Consider the following 15388-nt stretch of genomic DNA (forward strand, 5'->3'; position numbering starts at 1 on the left):
TCTTTCCCTCTATTTGTTTGGAGTCAAGATTCTTATTCTATTCAATAGGTTATCATCTAGTGTCCGAGATCTGGTTAGTGGGAACCCCTTCAAGTTAACCTATGTCATTTTTGACATGTCCCCATCATTTTTTGAACCGTTTCTTACTTTCTGGTACAGGATATTTTGGGTTCATTTTGGGTCTTTTCTGTGTTCCGGTACTGGATTCCATTTTCCTAGGGAGAATCTGGTTCCTTTGGTGAGGAACTGTTAACGTATACACCTACTTTTTTTGTCCAATCTACATACAGCTTCATTAACAAAGACCAGATGTTGGGCAATAATCAGCCTCCTTATCTTCATTTATATCTAAGGATAAAGCAAAAAAATATCAAAATGCCAGCAATTCATGGCCACTGACATACCTATTCAGAATACTATGCAAAGAAGTGGATGGCAAGTAAAAGATACTGTTTTTTAACCTAAAAGTATGCTTGCTTGAGGAGAAAGATATTCACATGAGTTTTTGAAAATGTGTCACATTTCTTTGTGTCTCTGAAAATGTAAGTAAAAATCATTTTGTTGATTTCAGATGGTTAGTTCAGGAGTCACAATTCAGTGTTAACATTCAGTATCTAGCATCTTTAATACCCTAAACCTATTTTTAATTATTTTTATTGAGGTAATATTTATACACAATAAAATAAATCCATTTTAGAGTACAGATTAATGGATTTTGGTAATTGTATACAGTTGATAACTGCCAGCACAGTCAAGGTACAGGACAGTTTCCTCACCTTAAAACGTTTTCTCATGCCCCTTTGTAGTCAATCCCTTTATTGGACCTACAGACCCAAGCAATCACTGTAGTTTTCTTTCAAGAATTTTCTATAATAGGAATTATAGATATGTAGTCTTTCGGTTTTGACTTCTTTTACTTAGCATAATTTTAAAATATTCATTTCTGATTTTGTATATGATGTTTTGTTCCTTTTTGTTGCTGAGTAGGTCTCTGTAGCATGGATATGCCACTATTTGTTTATCCATTCATTTTTTTAATAGACTTTGAATTGTTTTCAGATGTTGACTGTTAGGCTTATTCACATAGTCTTTGGGCATATATTTTCATTTCTCTGGGATAAATACCTAGAATTGGAATTACTAGGTAGTATTGTAATTGCATATTTAACCCTATGAAATACTATCATGCGTTTTACCAAAGTGACTGAAACATTTTGCATTTCTATCAGCAGTGTATTGGGAGTTCCAACGTTCCACATTTTGACATTTGATATTGTTGGTCTTTTAAACTTTAGCCATTCTGGTTGGTCTGTAGTAGTATCTCATTGTGATTTTAATTTTCATTTCCCTGATGACTAGTGATGTTGAGCATCTTTCTCTATACCTACCCATGTGAAACATTGTATAAATCTTTAGCTGTTTTAAAAAAACTTATATTCTGTCTAAAACCCTTTGTCAGTTTTTTCTCTTAAAATTCATGGGTTTTTGTCCTGTTTAAGAAATCTTTGCATAATCCAATATCAAACACAGGAAAATTTCATATTTTCTTCTAGAAGTTAAGTAATGTTAACTCTTACATTTTGATTTATGATCCATTTCTAGTTAATTTTTGTGTACGGTGTGTGAGTTAAGTGTTTAGGCTTATTATATTCTGTAAGATAATCCAGTTCTAGCATCATTTGTTGAAAAGAGCTCCTCTCCCCCTCCGAATTGAATTACTTTGGCATCTTTAAGTCAGTTGATCATATACATGTAGGTGTATTTCTGAACTCTGTCCTGTGCCATTAAACTGTATGTCTGTCCTTACATCAATACCACAGTGTCTTGATTGCTATATCTTTATATCTTGAAATCAAGTAGTATGAATCCCCTAACTTTGCTTTCTTTTTCAAACTTGCTTTGCTAATCTAGATCCTTGATCTTTTATATAAATTTTAAAATTAGCTTATTCTTTAAAAACAAAAAAGCCCTTTAGAATTTTGATTAGGATTGCACTGAATCTGTAGATCAGTTTGGAGAGAACTGTCACATTAACAGTATTGAGCCTTCCAGTTTATGATCATGGTTTATTTCCTCTTTATTCACATCATCTCTAATTTCTCTTAGCTTTGTAGTGTCATTTCCCTTCAGCCTGAAGAATTTTCTTCAGCATTTCTAGTAGTACAGAGAGATAGTACTTTAAGTTGTTGAGAAAAGTTGTAAACTTATTTGGAAACATCTTTTGGATGTTTGTTTCTTTGTCATTCCCCAAAAAGTAGTAAAGATAAAAGAATATATTATAGGGATTATGTAGTTTGAGATAACCAAAAGCTTAATAAAGAATTGGAGGTCTTTTCTGGTTGAAGAATATCTCAGCCCATTCAGTATATCTTGTTTTCTGCTTTGGGTGATGAGTCATTAGACCACAAAGTGTTGACGGCTCGCTGCAGCTCCCTTTTCCTCTACCTCTCCCTACCACTCTCACAGCTCCCTTAGAAGGATGTTGGAAAATTGACATAAACTGGTGAGGCTACCGGAGAACATAGCAACTGGAGACAGACGGCCTACACTTTCCCCTGAAAGCCGTATACAGAATTAAGTTTTAAGTTTTACACGCACATGTGCACACATTCTTCATTTTGCCAGCGCTAGCAGTTAGAAAATAAACATTCTTTTCATGACAGTAAAAATGTAAAATAATATGTGGGAACTATATGAATAAACAACAGAATTTTGAGATTCATTAAATTTTAAGATAAATGTAAAGCAGTTCCTAAAAGAGAAGACTGAATATTTTTAAGGGTGTTACTTCTTCCTGAATTACTTTCTAAATATAATCCTATTCAGATCAAAACACGTCTTCTTTGGAGAGCTGGTGGTGGTGGGAACAGAATTGACTGAGTGATTTTAAATGCAGTCTGAAAGAATAAAGCTAGAATAACCAGGACATTTTGGAAAATATAAATAACAAGTGGGGTTTGCCTTCCCAAATACAAAGACTTTTTATAAATATGTAATAATTTTTAAAGTATGATACCGAGATGCTTTTTTTTAGTTCCCTATTAAGGAGAGAGCATTTAAAAACATAATGACTACTCCCTACCCCAGAGGTACAGAATAAAAAGCTCTGGGGGTATGTTCTAGGCATGTATGCTTTTAAGAAGCCCGCAGTAGATTCTGATATGACAGAATCACCTCTGGCTATGAACCAACCAGTCTAGATAGACCAATTCCTGAATTGTGAAGGAAGCAACTCGTAGGTGATATAAATTCCAGTTCTGATCTCAAGCTTTATTCCTATTTAGTTCCGGGCCAAGAACTTGTTTAATAAATAGGGATAATAAATGCAAAGAACAGTGGCTTTTTATTTACAGAAGAGTATGTCACATCATTTTGTTGTTTTTTGCCACACCATACATAATGATTCTTTTTAGAATTCATGTATGAGGGAGGGGAAATGACATGAATTGTTTTAACTTCCTATCTCCTGACTATTGTATTAGCTTTTTTAGCTCTGTGTCATAGGAACTTTTTTGTTCTTGTTGACTAATTTTGGTGTACTTAAGTACAGTGAGGGAGGATGAGCTGCATTTTGTTTATGCACCATTGCTATAAATTTTTAACTTGGTGGCCAGATGCACTTGAAAAGAGTATATGATTTTGTGGTATATTTTTCATCTTTGGTTATTATTTGGTTAGGATTATTTTAATCAAAACAACTGTTTAACTGGTGAAATTATTTTAAAATAATTATTTAAACTCGGGGAATAATTATCTTAAGGGCATACAGTAAATGGAGAATCATTTGTTCAAAAAAAAAAATCTAGTAAATCTCAGTAAGAACAAGAGTCAGTGACATTTGAGCCATGACCCACTCCCACCCACTTCCCTGAGCTCAGTTTGAGGGACGCTCTACTCTGAACAGGAGGGGCAGACTGTGGGCCTCTTTTATACACTCTAGATTCTTGTTGCAGAAGCCTTCATGCAGGCAGCGAGGTCAAAAGGCCTGTAGGGGCCCCCTTCCCTCACTCAGCCTTTACTGTGAGTGGAAGTCTACTCTAGGCACAGCAGGCTGAGAATAGTAGGCCCCAGTTGCTGGGTCAGGCCTCATTCATAATGCAGAAGTTCCATCCAGGAGGGGCAAGTCATCCGGCACCCCCACTCATAGAGCACAGATGTCACTCTGAGAGAATTGGGTCACTGTCGCAGCCCCCAGTTCCTGTGCAGAGTGGCACAAAGGTTCTTCCTAAGGGAGAGGCAGGCCTTAAAAACAGATAACTCTGTAGCTCTCCCAAGGAGACTGACTTTATTTGGAGCAGAGCTTGCGAAAAGATGTTGAAAATAATGAAGATCTTTGTGGTGAACAGTTAAAAGGAGGCTGGTAGCTCCATGATACTAATAGCAACAAGTGAAACAGACAAGTTAGTTTAAAAGAGAGAACCAGGAAAAAGAGGAAGTGCCCTCCTGGGGTTGGAGCAAGCCTCAAATTCTGGCAACACCCTGCCCGTGCAATGAGGCTCCACTTTTACTGGATCACACTGAATGCAATTTATGCCCCAGGGTGTGGCAAAAACAGTAGAACAGTTAGTAGAGACTAAGAGCTGGGTTTTTGACACTGCTATAGGCAGATCAACCAGAAGCTTATCAAGGAGAGACCCAAGAAAAAAAACTGCCAAAGAGCTAAATTCATAATTATTCCTGGTGGACAGAGAGACTCTGCATGCTCAAGATAGCATCCTCTGAGAAGTACAATCAGAGGCTGCACACTGCTGGGGAACTAGAGATAAAGAAGGACATTTTCTAATGAGAAGAGGGTCAGTCTATAACAATGTATTGTCTTCTAACAACAGAGCCCCAAAATACATGAAGCAAAATGCTACAGAATTGAAGGGGGGAATAGACAATTCAACAATAATAGTTGGACACATCAATAGCCCACTTCCAGTAATGGATAGAGCATCTAGGCAGAAGATCAACAAAGATGGAAGACTTGAACAACACGGTGAATCAACTAAACTTAGCAGACATCTATAGAACACTCCACCCAAAAAGGAGCAAAATATTCATTCTTCTCAAGTGCATGAAACACTTTCCAGGAGAGACCATATGCTGGGACATAAAAAAAATAAATTTTAAAGAATTGCAATTATACAAAGTATGTTTTCCAATCACAGTGGAATGAAATTAGAAATCAGTTACAGAGGAAATGTGAGGAATTCACAAATATGTGGAAATCAAACAAAGCATTTCTAAATAACCAATAGATCAAATAAGAAATCACAAAGGAAATTAGAAAATAGTTTGAGATGGATAAAAACAAAACCAAAACATACCAAAACTTAGGAGATATAGCTAGCAATGCTTAAAAGGTAATTTATAGCTACAAATGCCTACATTAAATGAAAAGGATCTCAAATCAATACCCTAACTATCCACCTTGGGTCTAGAAAAAGAAGAGCAAACTAAATCATAAATAAGCAGAAATAAGGACATGAGTAGAGCAGAAATAAATGAAATAGTAAAATAAAGAATATCATCAGGGCTTCCCTGGTGGCGCAGTGGTTGAGAGTCCGCCTGCCGATGCAGGGGACGCAGGTTCGTGCCCTGGTCCGGGAGGATCCCACATGCTGCGGAGCGGCTGGGCCCGTGAGCCGTGGCCTCTGAGCCTGCGCGTCTGGAGCCTGTGCTCTGCAACGGGAGAGGCCACAGCAGTGAGAGGCCCGTGTACCGCAAAAAAAAAAACAAAAAGAATATCATCAAACCAAAAGTTGGTTCTATGAAAAGATCAATAAAATTGATAAATCTTTAGTGCTGAACAAGATAAAAAGAAGATTCAAATTACTAAATTACAAGCAATATAGGAGAGACCACTACTAACCTTACGACAATAAAAAGGATTATAAGGGGAATACTGTTGATAATATGTATGCCAAAATATTCGATAATTTAGATGAAATCGGTGTAAATGTCTAGAAAGACACAAACTACTGAAACTGACTTGAGGAGAAATAGAAAATCTGATTAGACATATGTTGTAGGTTGAATTGTGTCCCCCAAAAAAGATAATGTTGAAGTTCTAACCCCTGGTATCTGTGAACATGACCTTACTTGGAAATGGGGTCTTTGCAGGTGTAATGAAGTCAAGATGGAGTTATACCGGATTCAGGTGGGCCCTAAATCCAATAACTGGTATCCTTATAAGGAGAGAGAGTTGGAAACACAGACACACACAACAGAGAAGAAGGGCATGTAAAGATGGAGGAAAAAATTGGAGTTATGCTGTCACAAGCCAGGAAACACCAAGGACTGCTGGAAACCAGCAGAAGCTAGGAAGAGGCAAGGAAGGACTCTTTCCTAGAGCCTTCAGAAGGAGCCTAGACTACTAGACTCCAGAGCTTTGAGAGAGTACAGTTTGTGATAATATAGTAGCCCTAGGAAATTAATACAACCTAGAACAAGTAGAGATTGAATTAGTTATTTTAAAACGTTCAAAAAAGAAAAGCCTATGGCTAGATGTCTTCACTGGTGATTTCTACCAGATATTTTAAAAAGAATTAATACCAATTCTTCACAAACTTGTCTAAGATAAAGAAGGAAGATTTCCTCATTCTGTGAAACCAGTATTATTTGAAAATCAAAACCAGGCAAAGACACACAAAAACAGAACTACAGACCAATATCACTAGTCCGTAAAACTACACACCAGTATCACCACCAAAAATCCTTAACACAATATTAGCATACCAAATCCAGCAACATATAAAAGCTGTTATACACCATTATTAAGTGAGATTTATCTCAGGAATGCAAGGTTGGTTCAACACCCCAAAATCAATTAATGTAATACAATGTATTAATAGAATAAGTGGCAGGAATCACATGATCATCTCAATAGATGCCTCCCCAAAAAGCACTTGGCCAAATCCAGCACCTTTTCATCATGAAAATGCCCAACAAACTAGAATAGCAGGGAACTTCCTCTACCTGACCTACGAAACTACACAGCTAACATCGTACTTAATAATAAAAGACTGAACAGTTTCTCCCTAAAATCAGGAACAGGACAAGGACGTCTACTCTCATCATTTCGCTGTTCGGCGTTTTACAAGAGTTTCTATCTTTGGAAGTTAAGCAATAAAAAGAAACCAAAGTTATCCACATTGTAAAAGAAATAGTAAAAGTATCTGTATTTGCAGATGACATGACACTGTATATAGAAAATCCTAAGAAATCTACAAAACACTATTAGATTAATAAGCAAGTTCAGTAGAGCAGCAGAATACAGCATTTTAAAAAAACAGTTGTATTTCTGTACATTAGCAATGAACAATCTAAACAAGAAATTAAGAAAATTCCATTTACAATAGCTTTAAAAAATAAAATATTAGGAATAAATGTAACAAAAAGTGGAAGACTCGTATACTGTAAATGACAAAACACTGTTGAAAGAAATTAAAGAAGATCTAAATTAATGGAAAGACATCCCGTGTTCATGGATTGGAAGTCTCAATGTTATGAAAACGTCATTTTCTCCCAGATGATCTGTGCATTCCCTGTCAAGACCCTAGCCAGTTTCTTTGCAGAAATTGACAAGTTGATCCTAAAATTCATATGAAAATTCAGGAGACCCTGGATAGCCAAAACAATCTTATAAAAGAATACATTGGCAGGACTCACACTTCCCAATTTCAAAACTTAACTACAAAACTATAATGATCAACATAGTGTGTTACTGGCATAAGGACAGATGTATTGAGATCAGTGGTATAGAACTGAGATCCAGAAGTAAAATTTATGGCCAGTGATTTTTCACAAAGGAAGTTGGACCCCTTCTTATACCATACAGAAAAGTTTAGTTGAAATGGATTATAGATCCAAAAGTAAGTCCTAAAACGAAAAAATTTTTAGAAAACATTGGAGTAAATCTTCACGACCATGGGTTAACCACTAGTTTTTTAGACACAATACCAAAAGCACAAATAACAAAGAAAAAATAGACAAATTGGAATTCATTAAAATTAAAACCTTTTTTGTACTTCTAAACAGTAGCATCAGTGAAGTGTTAAGAAAGCTTATGGACAGGAGAAAATATTTGCAAATTATATGTCTGGTAATGGACTTGTATCCAGAATATATCAAGAATTCTTACAGCTCAACAATAAAAAGATAAATAGCCCAATTAAAAACTGGGCAAGGGCTTCCCTGGTGGCACAGTGGTTGAGAGTCCTCCTGCCGATGCAGGGGACACGGGTCCGTGCCCCGGTCCGAGAAGATCCCACATGCCGCAGAGCGGCTAAGCCCGTGAGCCATGGCCGGCTGAGCCTGCGCGTCTGGAGCCTGTGCTCCGCAACGGGAGAGGCCACAACAGTAAGAGGCCTGCGTACCGCAAAAAAAAAAAAACTGGGTAAACTGTATGAGTATACATTTCTCTGCAGGAGATATTTGGCCAATAGCACACAAAAAGATGCTTAACATCAGTAGTCATTAGGGAAATGCAAATCTAAATCATGAGATACCACTTTTCGTATATTAGGATGGTGTAATCAAAAAAATAACAAACGTTCATGAGTATGTAGAGAAGTTGGAACCCTCATTGCTGTTGGGAATATAAAGTGGTGCAGCTACTTTGGAACATAGTTTGACACTTCCTCAAAACGGTAACATAGTTACCATATGATCCAGAAATTCCACTCCTAAGTATATATCCAAGAGAAATGAAAATATATATCCACAGAAAAACTTGTACACACATATTAAAAGCAGCGTTATTCATATCACAGTAGACAAAAAGTAGGAACAACCCAAAAAAGTTCATCAACTGATGAATGGATAAAATGTTGTATATCCTTAGAATGGAATGTTATTTGGCAGTAAAAAGGAAGTAAATACTGATATATGTTACAACTTGGATGAACCTTGCAAATATTATTCTAGGAAAAAGAACTCAGTCACCAAAAAACCAAGTGTTGTATAATTCCATTTATGTGAAATTTCCGGAATTAGTTAAGTCTTATAGAGACAGAAAATAATACAGTGGTTGACCAAGGTTGGGAGAGTGAGGAGTGACTGTTATTGGGTGCAGGGTTCCCTTTTGGGATACAGAAATGTTCTAAAGTTAGATTATGGTTCCACACTTATGTGAATATACTAAAAAAGCATTGACTTGACTTTAAATGGGTGAATTCTATGGTGTGTGTATTATATCTCAGTAAAACTGTTTAAAAACAAAATGAATAGATGTGACTGTAATTATTAGGAACCAACTAAAAGTAAGCTGTATATTTCAGAGTACAAATTGATAAATTGGTGTTTGGTTCAATAAAGAATATGTAGCAAGCCTTATTGAATGCTAGGTTAGTGGCCCTGTGTTGATTTAGGTTAGAAAGTAGCCTGAATGCTACATTAAACATAGTTTAAGTATAGATATCCTGTTTCAAAGTCTGACTACACTGACTGAATGTAGGGCTAAGGACTTAAGTATAGTTGTGCCATGTAATGTCTGATTTTTGAAAATCAGTAAACAGTGAAGTGGCATTAAAGTATAATGTGAGGATTTTATTAAACTCTCTAATACCTGTTCCTGATACATTTTAAATGTTAAATCTGTATCAAAATTAGATTTTTTTTGTGATTCATTTTAAAAAGTTACTTTCTTAATAATTTCTTTAATCCATAGAAGAGAATGTTGGCAAATACAACTATAATAGAGGTTTGTGTAATGATTCATAACATTTAAAATATTTTGTTTAAAAAATTTTAAACTAATTATGTGGCAGACTTAATGTGTCTTACATGGAAATGTTAAGGGATCACTGTTTTAATTTGTGTGAGAGTTCTTCATAGTGAACTATTTACAATATATAATTGATGCTGAATGTGTCTTTGCAAAATACATATTTTGGTTGCACTGTTGACACAGTCCGGTGATGGGGAAATCATAGAAAACCAATTGCAGATATCATTGGGTGTATTTAAAATTTTTGAGGAAATCATTTGTGGATTGTAACATGCCTTCGGTATCTTGTTTACTTCCTTTTCATTGTGCCAAGGTATGTCCCATTTTCTTATTTAGAGCACTTTTAAGTTTTTCATGGTATAAGTAAATGCATGTGTTGATACATTGCAATGAAGAAAATTATATGCACTTGAACTCTTAAAAGATGTACTTTTTCTTCATACTCTTATATTCTACCATCATAGTTTCCTGTTTGTTTATTAGCTTCAAGGGTGGAAGTAAGTGTAAAGCTTTGTCAGCCTAGTCCAGTGCTCCTGCAGTCTGAGAGCATATTCTGGGAGTCGTCTAGTGCAGCATTTTGAAACTTTGTGATTAGGACACACGTTTTTATATTGCAAACATATATATATATAAAAGTATTTTATATATATATAAAATACTGATATTTTTACCCTTAAGATACTGAACTATTTAACTCTTATAATGCAGTGCATTCTATTTTTCAGTTTTTTTCTTCTAGTGCTAGTTTTGACCTATTAATTTCACAACCCACTAAAGATTCGAAAGTTACCATTTATAAAATAGTACTCTAGGGACAGAATTAGGAATTCAGGTACGTTATTTTTGAGTTTTCCCTCCTAATGGCCCTTTTAAAATGTTTGTTTTGTGTCTAGAGAAAATACTGGGTAAACTGTATGAGTATACATTTCTCTGCAGGAGATATTTGGCCAATAGCACACAAAAAGATGCTTAACATCAGTAGTCATTAGGGAAATGCAAATCTAAATCATGAGATACCACTTTTCGTATATTAGGATGGTGTAATCAAAAAAATAACAAACGTTCATGAGTATGTAGAGAAGTTGGAACCCTCATTGCTGTTGGGAATATAAAGTGGTGCAGCTACTTTGGAACATAGTTTGACACTTCCTCAAAACGGTAACATAGTTACCATATGATCCAGAAATTCCACTCCTAAGTATATATCCAAGAGAAATGAAAATATATATCCACAGAAAAACTTGTACACACATATTAAAAGCAGCGTTATTCATATCACAGTAGACAAAAAGTAGGAACAACCCAAAAAAGTTCATCAACTGATGAATGGATAAAATGTTGTATATCCTTAGAATGGAATGTTATTTGGCAGTAAAAAGGAAGTAAATACTGATATATGTTACAACTTGGATGAACCTTGCAAATATTATTCTAGGAAAAAGAACTCAGTCACCAAAAAACCAAGTGTTGTATAATTCCATTTATGTGAAATTTCCGGAATTAGTTAAGTCTTATAGAGACAGAAAATAATACAGTGGTTGACCAAGGTTGGGAGAGTGAGGAGTGACTGTTATTGGGTGCAGGGTTCCCTTTTGGGATACAGAAATGTTCTAAAGTTAGATTATGGTTCCACACTTATGTGAATATACTAAAAAAGCATTGACTTGACTTTAAATGGGTGAATTCTATGGTGTGTGTATTATATCTCAGTAAAACTGTTTAAAAACAAAATGAATAGATGTGACTGTAATTATTAGGAACCAACTAAAAGTAAGCTGTATATTTCAGAGTACAAATTGATAAATTGGTGTTTGGTTCAATAAAGAATATGTAGCAAGCCTTATTGAATGCTAGGTTAGTGGCCCTGTGTTGATTTAGGTTAGAAAGTAGCCTGAATGCTACATTAAACATAGTTTAAGTATAGATATCCTGTTTCAAAGTCTGACTACACTGACTGAATGTAGGGCTAAGGACTTAAGTATAGTTGTGCCATGTAATGTCTGATTTTTGAAAATCAGTAAACAGTGAAGTGGCATTAAAGTATAATGTGAGGATTTTATTAAACTCTCTAATACCTGTTCCTGATACATTTTAAATGTTAAATCTGTATCAAAATTAGATTTTTTTTGTGATTCATTTTAAAAAGTTACTTTCTTAATAATTTCTTTAATCCATAGAAGAGAATGTTGGCAAATACAACTATAATAGAGGTTTGTGTAATGATTCATAACATTTAAAATATTTTGTTTAAAAAATTTTAAACTAATTATGTGGCAGACTTAATGTGTCTTACATGGAAATGTTAAGGGATCACTGTTTTAATTTGTGTGAGAGTTCTTCATAGTGAACTATTTACAATATATAATTGATGCTGAATGTGTCTTTGCAAAATACATATTTTGGTTGCACTGTTGACACAGTCCGGTGATGGGGAAATCATAGAAAACCAATTGCAGATATCATTGGGTGTATTTAAAATTTTTGAGGAAATCATTTGTGGATTGTAACATGCCTTCGGTATCTTGTTTACTTCCTTTTCATTGTGCCAAGGTATGTCCCATTTTCTTATTTAGAGCACTTTTAAGTTTTTCATGGTATAAGTAAATGCATGTGTTGATACATTGCAATGAAGAAAATTATATGCACTTGAACTCTTAAAAGATGTACTTTTTCTTCATACTCTTATATTCTACCATCATAGTTTCCTGTTTGTTTATTAGCTTCAAGGGTGGAAGTAAGTGTAAAGCTTTGTCAGCCTAGTCCAGTGCTCCTGCAGTCTGAGAGCATATTCTGGGAGTCGTCTAGTGCAGCATTTTGAAACTTTGTGATTAGGACACACGTTTTTATATTGCAAACATATATATATATAAAAGTATTTTATATATATATAAAATACTGATATTTTTACCCTTAAGATACTGAACTATTTAACTCTTATAATGCAGTGCATTCTATTTTTCAGTTTTTTTCTTCTAGTGCTAGTTTTGACCTATTAATTTCACAACCCACTAAAGATTCGAAAGTTACCATTTATAAAATAGTACTCTAGGGACAGAATTAGGAATTCAGGTACGTTATTTTTGAGTTTTCCCTCCTAATGGCCCTTTTAAAATGTTTGTTTTGTGTCTAGAGAAAATATACTAGGAGGGCAAACATGATTCTCAAATGAGATTTGGTGTTTAAGATATCTTTTTATCTGAGTTGGGTTGTCTATAAACTGTTGCTGTAGTGTAATAAGAACCAATGTATTTGAATGCTCAAAGAAATTTTCCCTTTAGTAATTATAGTTCAGTTAGAGTTAACCTATAAATTTAAACAAAACTCATAATCAAAAAACATGGATAAAAACACCCAAGGCATATTTTTCTATTCATTTTGCTTTTGTACTTTTGTGGAGATAAATATTATCCTGAAGTTTTAAAATATTTTAATTGTATTAAAATGATTTGTCTTATCTGTTACTAACATCTGTCTTTGATTTTGGATCTGTGCTTTTGATATTGAATGGGGAAAAATTTTTGTGCAAATATTTCACCAAATATTTTTGCAGGGACACTTAGTCGGTCTGGATGAACCAGCTTCGGGAGCTGGGCAAGAAGCTCTGCTTAAACGAGAGCAAGCAAAAATCATTCGATTCGAGAGACAAGCAGAAGAGTTCCTCAATGCAGTCTTTTGTAGAAAAGGTTGGTTCCAGTGAAGAATGACATTTAGCATCTGCTTGTCTTATCTTAGTCTCCTTAATTTCAATGTCATTTTTAAAAAGAATTACCTTTAAAAACATTTTTCTTTATTGATAGTATATTTTATAATTCTCTATATTCCTTTGGTCAAGTTAAATTTGGAATAAGGTGAGGCAACCCCTCTCCCTCCTTTTTGCTCTGCAGTAATGGTGCCATGTAAGATTTAGTTAAATAATTCTTAAAATTGTTATGAAAGTGTGAAAATTGTAAGGTCTCAGTAGTTCTTTATTTTGTTAGACAAATTTTCTTACATAAATAGTCACTGTTGGGAGTTCCCTGTTGGCCTAGTGGTTAGGAATCCAGGCTTCCACTGCCATGGCCCAGGTTCATTCCCTGATCAGGGAACTGAGATCCTGCAAGCCACACAGAGCAGCCAAAAAAAAAAAAAAGTCACTGTTTTAGCCACTGATAATCATAAAGCAAACTGTAAAATTTTAGTAATTCCTCACTGAAATTTCATTTGGAGAAAAAAAATATAAAAATCTGAAAGTTAGATTTGCAAACTTTTTTTCTCCTTGATACAGCCTTGTTTTACTAAAAAAAATTAAAATTATTAAAATTAGAGAAATTCTTTCTAAATGAATTTGTATTCCTTAGTTATGCCATCCCTCTAGTTCCAAGATGGAGGTTACTGTGATAGACTCTAAAGAAGTTTTTTACAAACTTCTGATAATGCTGAATATCCTTATTTCATCTTCAGCAGACTCAGTGATTCCACTTTCTTTAATATTTCTTCACATGTTCTAGTTTACACCTCATTCATTTGGAAATTCCCTTCTTCTTTCCGAAGTTTGAGGGGTGATTTTTGCCTGTACACTAGTTAAACTAAAGTCTGATAATGCAGGTTCTAATGGGTTGGTTACACTTGGAGACCAGCTGAGCTTTAGGTTAATGTGATCAATATTTTCAAAAGGGAGTATGAGGTGAAGTGACGTATGAAATTAAGGAATGCATAAGATTTTTGTTTCAAGAGGCACTTTTTCATCTTCTTCCATCAGATCCCCAGGTAAAATTAAATCTTTTAGTACTTCTCACTTCTCTTTTAATATCCTCTAGTACAGTCTCACCTAAAGCTCCCAGCCAAGGCTTCCATGCTCACAATACCATTTCCATAAAGTACCCTGATTCCAAAATTATGTTCAAAATGTTAGTTTTATGAACTTTTGATTATTTTATTAAAGTAACTCACATTTAACGTATAAATGATTGATAGATCAGTTCTTTCAGTTTATTTACTAAATAAAATATTTTTCCAGCTTCTCTGCTACTCTCCTTTAGGATGTTTACTGAGGCATGGGTCTAATGCTGCAGGAAAATGCATTATCTGAAAAGAGGAACTCCTTTTCCTAATTTGCATGGAGGAACCACTTGTCATCCACTCTTTGCTTAGGGGGAGTTAATGAGGTTAATCACAAGCAAATAGATGAAGAGAATTCTAACCTGCTTCTCTACTAGTCCCATCCCTTTGTCATGTAGGTATAACTTAGGTTAAAATTCTTGTAAATTTTCTTATTTAGAAATTTAATTTGGGGCACATACCCTTTTGGAGAGGAATTCTTACCTTGGAATCAGTCTTGAGAGATGAGAATCCTCTGAAATTGTATGTAAAGTTAAGTTTGTATATTTGTCTGTCTACTGGCATATGATGCTCAGAAAAAGAACTATTGCTTTGCAGTTGGAAGTGTCCCCTTTATGTATTAATATTGTTATTTTTAGATATTTTATTAATCCTCTTGGAAATGTCTCAAAGATGGGCATTAGTAGTCTTCAAATTAATACCAAAAATGTTAAGTATCCAGAGATATAACAGGCAGTTTAATCTGAGGAGAATATTTTGTTTTTAATAAATAATTCAGGTATTTGGATTTAGTCCTTTGTTTCCAAGTATTGCGAATTGTATGTTTTAAATAATGGAGTATGAACAGGTAATATA

At 34.6% G+C, this 15388-nt stretch overlaps 1 protein-coding gene across 4 annotated transcripts in view; it reads left to right on the top strand.

Annotated features, from left to right (window-relative positions):
- LCOR (ligand dependent nuclear receptor corepressor) overlaps nt 1-15388 on the top strand; it is a 109354-nt gene that overhangs the window by 76293 nt on the left and 17673 nt on the right. For all 4 annotated transcript variants that reach the window (XM_007456192.1, XM_007456195.1, XM_007456194.1 and 1 more), the window contains exon 5: nt 13266-13398. The gene's annotated coding sequence lies outside the window, so the exon portion shown is untranslated. The remainder of the gene's footprint in view (nt 1-13265; nt 13399-15388) is intronic.

Source organism: Lipotes vexillifer, unplaced genomic scaffold (genome assembly GCF_000442215.2).
Source record: "Lipotes vexillifer unplaced genomic scaffold, Lipotes_vexillifer_v1.1 scaffold184, whole genome shotgun sequence".
NCBI lineage: Eukaryota > Metazoa > Chordata > Mammalia > Artiodactyla > Lipotidae > Lipotes > Lipotes vexillifer.